Source organism: Stegodyphus dumicola, chromosome 7 (assembly GCF_044657685.1).
Source record: "Stegodyphus dumicola isolate Sdum_Otavi_A_Nest chromosome 7, ASM4465768v1".
In the NCBI taxonomy this organism is placed as follows: Eukaryota; Metazoa; Arthropoda; class Arachnida; order Araneae; family Eresidae; genus Stegodyphus; species Stegodyphus dumicola.
Genome location: NC_140774.1, coordinates 90,664,524 through 90,670,875, shown reverse-complemented (window position 1 = coordinate 90,670,875; position 6,352 = coordinate 90,664,524).

Genomic DNA, 6,352 nt, shown 5'->3' with positions numbered 1-6,352 from the left:
CCAATATGCTTATCTCTAGTGCATTCTGATATCTTGCTCAACTTTGTATCGAGCTTGCTGAACATGCTTTCATATTTTTGATCCAATCCTGCTAAGATTTTTTCGAAGTAGTCAGCCTGCTGTTTTAACGCACTTTCAAAAGATCCTTGCAGCGCAGCTATTATTGGAGTCATGACTTTCAGGAAATCTTCCTTTGCAGGAGTAGACACGTGAGCTCCTGCTGCCTTCGCATAGGAATTTTTGCTTGCTACAGCCTGCCTTGCTTCTACTACGGGAACATGATGGTCAGCACTATATTTGAGAATATTGCCCTCTTCGATGTATTTGGGACAATTCTTCGAGGATGCTTCATGTGAGTTACTGCACAATGCACACTTGATCTGCTCGCTTTGGCACTGTGCCCTGGTGTGATTTTCGCTACATTTGCTGCATCTGACTAATCCTCTGCAGCTTTTAATCCCGTGACCAAACCTCAGACATTGAGGACATTGCCTTGGATTGTCGTAGAACCTTGTGATCCTATGTCTTGTCAATCATATTTTTACATATTCTGGCAAGTGGTGTCCTGCAATCGTAACAAGTACTCTTTCTGAAGGTTTCTTATTACTGTCAGAACTTTTCGCTAAAAATCTTCTTAAATTCAATACTTCAATCTCATTATTATGATTCAACTCGTTAGCTAGCTCAGAGAGCTCAACTTCTACTGGAATGGATGATAGAAGAAATTTGCTTGTCAATTCAGACACGGCAAGCATCGAGGAGACCTTAACATTATGCAATTCAAATATGTTTAAAACTTGCCATGCACATTCAGCCACCGAGGTATTTATTAGAAGCCTTCCATCTCTTATAATTTTTATGAAGTCAATATTTTTGACTAAAGCCACTTTGCTAGATATCTCATCTTTCAAAATTTTAGGATTATTTACGTTAATATTCTTCCCTATGCCTTTAAGAAAAACAGTGTAGTTCCTTATTCCTTTTTCATGACAAATTTTTAATAAACGCTCTGACGATAAGGGCGGTTTGTACTGACAGTCCAGGTCAGAGCTCCATTCCATCCTGCTTCATCACACTTGTGTCAGAGCGCAAAAGGAAAATGAAAAGGAAAATTCTCCTACGTGAAACTTCACTGAAAAAACAAAACCAGGAGAACAAGACACTCTGTTACTAGCTTTATTTAAAGCACAAATTAAACACCACAATACGGGAAGAAAACCCGCACTTTAACACGTTGCACTTCGCCGAAGTAAACAAACGCGAATCGAAGAATTCACCACACAGCTTCGCCCAAAAGCTGTTAAAATCAATGAGAGGCTGGTCTCCGCTTTTCGCAGGCACTGCAACAGCGCCATCTACTTGATTTGCAGCGACCTCTACCCAATGGTGTATCGGTGACTTGCGCATTTTCCTGTGTCAACTTTCGCCCATAGCCGTTCAACGCTTTTATCCATATGCAAAGCGTGAATTTTTCTTGGAGGACATTTTGAAGCTTATCAAGCAATATTACAAAAGTCTCAACCTACTTGTACGAGAATAATAAAATAAAGGTATGTCATATCTTTAATGTCTCATTCTATTTTTTTGACTTTCATACAAAACTCTGACCACAGTCGACAGGGGAAACTTATTTTTCAACTTACCTACTTATAACGAATGGTATAAGCTAAACTAAAATTATCTAATTATCTATTTCAGTTAATGTTGCAGATTGCGTTGTTCCTTAATCTTCTAATTGGATCAGGCTTATTATTTTTTGCAGACTGTTAGAGCAATTTTATATAAAGTAAGCTTGAACTTTCGATTATGTCAAAAAGAGTTTCCGATTTTGGAGCTGCCAAAGGATCTACAAGGCGAAAGCATTTTTCGATGCCCATCAAACAAAAAGTGGAATTGCTGCAAAAAATGGATAAAGGCATAAAGAAAGTAACAGAGAGGTTAGCGAAAATGAAAAAATTTCGATTGACAAGTTAGTCGGTATTCTCGGCACAGCAATTACAGGACTTGGAACAACGGAACTTTGTAACTGTTCAATTTTTAAGTAATTAATTTTATTTTAATGTTATTCGTACCATTTAATGTGGCTGCTTCCCTCTAAATTTATTTATTATTAGTTAATAATACTTCCAAATTTCAGGTCATTTTCTCTGGCATAATCCTGAAACTAAATCTAGCCGCATGATGACATTTGATGCAAAAAAAGACATTTTTTAATCCAGATTGGGCACATTCTAATCTCAGACTTCACTGGAGAAAACAACTATTAACGTTATAATAGTAATTCTTTGGGAATTATATTATATATATATATATTTATATATTATATGCAAGTCATGAGTAATTGGCAAATTTTTGTGGTACCATAATTAATTTACCTCTCAGCACAACCTGCACGCATTACGAGGTTAGACTGGAATTTTCTTAAAACACACCTAGAAATGTCAGATAATTTCATTCTCTTGTTTGAGTGGCAACCTTGCTTTGACCCCACAACATCGGCGGAGTCTTCTGGAGTGGTGTCACAACTGATCATCATGGCTGCCATCGTATAGTGTTCAGTGATGCATCCCGCTTCACTCTTGAAGCAGATGACCACTGTGTTCGTGTCTGGAGAGGATGGGACCAGTGGTCCCAATCAGCCTTTGTTTTACAAACACCTGGTGTGATGGTGTGGGGCGCTATTTCTTATGACAGCAGGTCATCTTTATTCATCCTCAGTACATCTTTCACAGCTCAACGATATGTTGATACCATCCTGACGTGAGCCGTGAGCAGGTACTATGTCCTTGGTTTTTAATCATTTTATTATCTGTGTATGAGCTACATACATATTTAATTTCATCAAAAATAACCACTTCCTACATGGAGCTTCAATTTTTTGCAAAAGAATGTATATTCAAAGTTAGATGCCAACTTATGCACTTTTCGTTGGTCATATTTCCTCATTTTTGCGAGATAAAAATCTTTGTTTTGGGGTGACTCTCTACAACGCTGTAAGTACCAACCTTGTTGGAATAGGCAGTAATCAGGCTCTGTGCATACACACACATAATAATGGGGAAGGGGACACTGTGATAATCTGGTATTTCCTAAGCAACACATTTGATTAGTTTAACATATTCCCCATCCAGATTAATACCTCAAGAACAACTAAATCCATCATAAGCTTAGCAATGTTTTTGTTGCACTCCTTCTAAATGGTTACACAACGATTTTCTGAATGAAGCATCTTACACATAGATCTTGGAATTATCTGCAGTGAATGTGCTATAGATTTAATTTTTTTTAAATTTATCTATTTAATCTAAAACAATTTACAATATCTTCAGTTTTGTGTTCCACTGTATGGAAGACAAATTAATTCAGGAAAGATAAATTCTTGTAAATATATTTTACTTTTTTCCATAGTCAAGTATAAGTCCTTTGAATATGCAGCTCAATATACTGGCCCTTTTACGTAGTATCCAACAACTGGAATATGAACTTTTCTTCTTAGGAATGAGGGTAACAAGATGGGTATGTTTCCTTGGTTATAAAACTTGAAATGGAACTAAAACCCTGCTTTCTTTATACAGATTATTTGTTTGCCATCCATCTGAGCAGAATGTAATTTATTTTTATCAGTTCGATTAGGCAACAACAACGGAACATATTTTTAAAATAATTTTCTCATTTTGGGAATTGAGGACAAAAAAATACTGGACAGTTTCCTTTACGATAATTCCTCTTATAATGTAAAGGAATGCAGAGTAAATATTAAACCCATTACATATATTGTCTTAAACATGTATCACTTATGTAATTGCATTTAAGACTAATGGCATCTGCAAAACTAACCAATATTTTTGTTTTCTATGCAAAGCATACAGTTAATCACATTACAATTTACTTTGCATATGTGACAATTTAAAAATTTAGCTATGTTGTAGTAATATATTTTGGTACTTTTCCGTTTCCCCGGTGCAAATCTCGCCAAGCAGACTTTATTAGCGGCAACACACAGTATACACATAAAAAATGTTAATTCTAAGAAATTTTTATTTTGAAGGCATAAACATTTTAATATCGTTTAAAATTTTGTAACAATAAATTTGTATAAAGACATTTATTTAAGAATTCAATATGCTTTCATGGTACAACATCCTGATTCCCCATTTCATATCACATACTCCAAGTGAACTAAGTAACGTAACTACGTAAACTACAATACACATATCTAATTCTCTCAGTAATTATCTATATTAATTTCAAGTTAAATCTTAATTTAGAATACAAGTTTAGGTGCAAGAATTATTTCAATTCGTATGAAAAGCTAACTCAGAAATTATGTAAAACTACAGCGCTTTACTTCCCTGGTGCATTCTCATTAGAATTGATGAATTTATCCCTTGACTTTGCTTTTTCTATATTTCCGTCTTCAGGTGAGTGAGGTGATTGCATCCTAAGCGACTTAACTACCGCACATAGCCTTAGGGCATAAAATTGAACTATCTGGTAAAAATTCTATGTAATTGTATGCCAGTATTGAAAGAAGGGTACTACTTTGGTAGACGGTTGCACGGATTTTTGGTGATTTACGTTGGCGCAATTGTTGGCACGATTTTTACAAACGTCAGCCATCTTGAAAAACGCTGTTTTTACGCATAGTAAAAGTATTCAAAACTTAAAATAAAATAAATATCATTAAAAGTAATGGATTAATATTTTGAAAATGTCATTTTTTACGATGGCAGGCAAGTGTAAAGTGATACATTTACAAGAAGTATAAAATACTAAAGTAAGGTTATTATTACTTTCATATAGCAAAGAAGAGAATAAAAACACCGCTATAAAAACATTGTGCCATTGTTTAATTAGATTAAAATATCGAATTAAAAACCATCATACCAACATTTAAAAGAATTAGAATATTATTAAATTCAAATAATTTAAAATACGTTATATAGAATATAAATAACATTAAAACATATGAACAATAATTATCTCAGCAATTTTTGAAAATAGTGTATTAATTTTTTTAACAAAAATTGAAATATACAATTATAAAATAAAAGAAAAATATGTACCTACAATTTTTTTTAGTCATTTAACCTGTTGTTTATTGATAAGTACACAAAAGAAATCGAAATCATAATTTAGATAACATTTTTGAAGACATCTTTGAAGGAATTCGAAGATATGAATTAAATTTTAAAACGGCGCGAAAATGCACAAATTTTCAGTAACCAATCAGGGAGCTGATTACAGCTCGTTAATGCACAAATATTCTATAACCAATCAGAGAGCTTATTACATCATGCCTAGAATTAAAATTATTTAAAAATTCATACATCATAAAATATTTTTTTAAAAAAAATGCAAGGCTAAATCGTAGAATAGGCTGCATTAGTCGATGCTGTGTTTACTTCTCTTATGCTTGGACACGCCTTTTTATGACGTAATATTGGTTACGCCTCTTCTTCAAAACAAGTTATAAGTGTGCTATAGCTTCGTATTTAAAGAAAACTTATATTATATTTTAACTGAGTTGAAATAGTAGGTTTATAATGTTCTGTGCGAGATTTTCTAAATTGTAAATCTACTTTTGTGTGTTGTGTGGTATTGTTAGCATTTAACGCAACGAATTATCTCTCACAAATGTATTATTAAGATACCAAACGATTGAAAACGATCATTAGCAAACGATTGAAAATATTGAATGCATGAATTAAAAATTATAACCGTAACTTCTGAAAATACAGAAAAGAATTCTTTTGCTTAAAGAATGTTTTGATTATTCATGAGTGTGTTTAATTCGGTGCTTACTGCAGAATGGATGAGTATTTGAATCTGGATTTCTTTTATCAGTTGGAGCGAAGAGATAAAAAATGTGTTATTGAGTGGTGTATGGAGAAAGGTTTGATTGCAATATCGTATAAGTGCCCGATTTGTGGAACAAATATGAAACTAGTAGAGCGAAAAAACCGTATAGACGGTTTTGAGTGGATGTGCAGAGTTATTGGAGGCGAATGTAGGCATCGAATTTCAAGATCAATTCGAAAGAACTCCTGGTTTGCGAAGACTAAATTGAGCATGTGTGATGTTTTGCGAGTTACCTATATGTGGTTGGGTAAGTGCGGGAATGATTTTATACGAACGGAATTACGTATTGCTAAAAATACGGTGACAGATTGGAAAAGTTTTTGTAGAGAAGTATGCATGGAGTTATGTTTGAAGGAGAATGTTAAGTTGGGTGGGGAAGGTGTCATTGTCGAAATCGACGAAAGCAAGTTTGGCAAGCAAAAGTATCATAGAGGGAAAAGAGTCGAAGGAAAATGGGTTTTTGGTTTGGTTGAGAGAGGAACAGATAAAT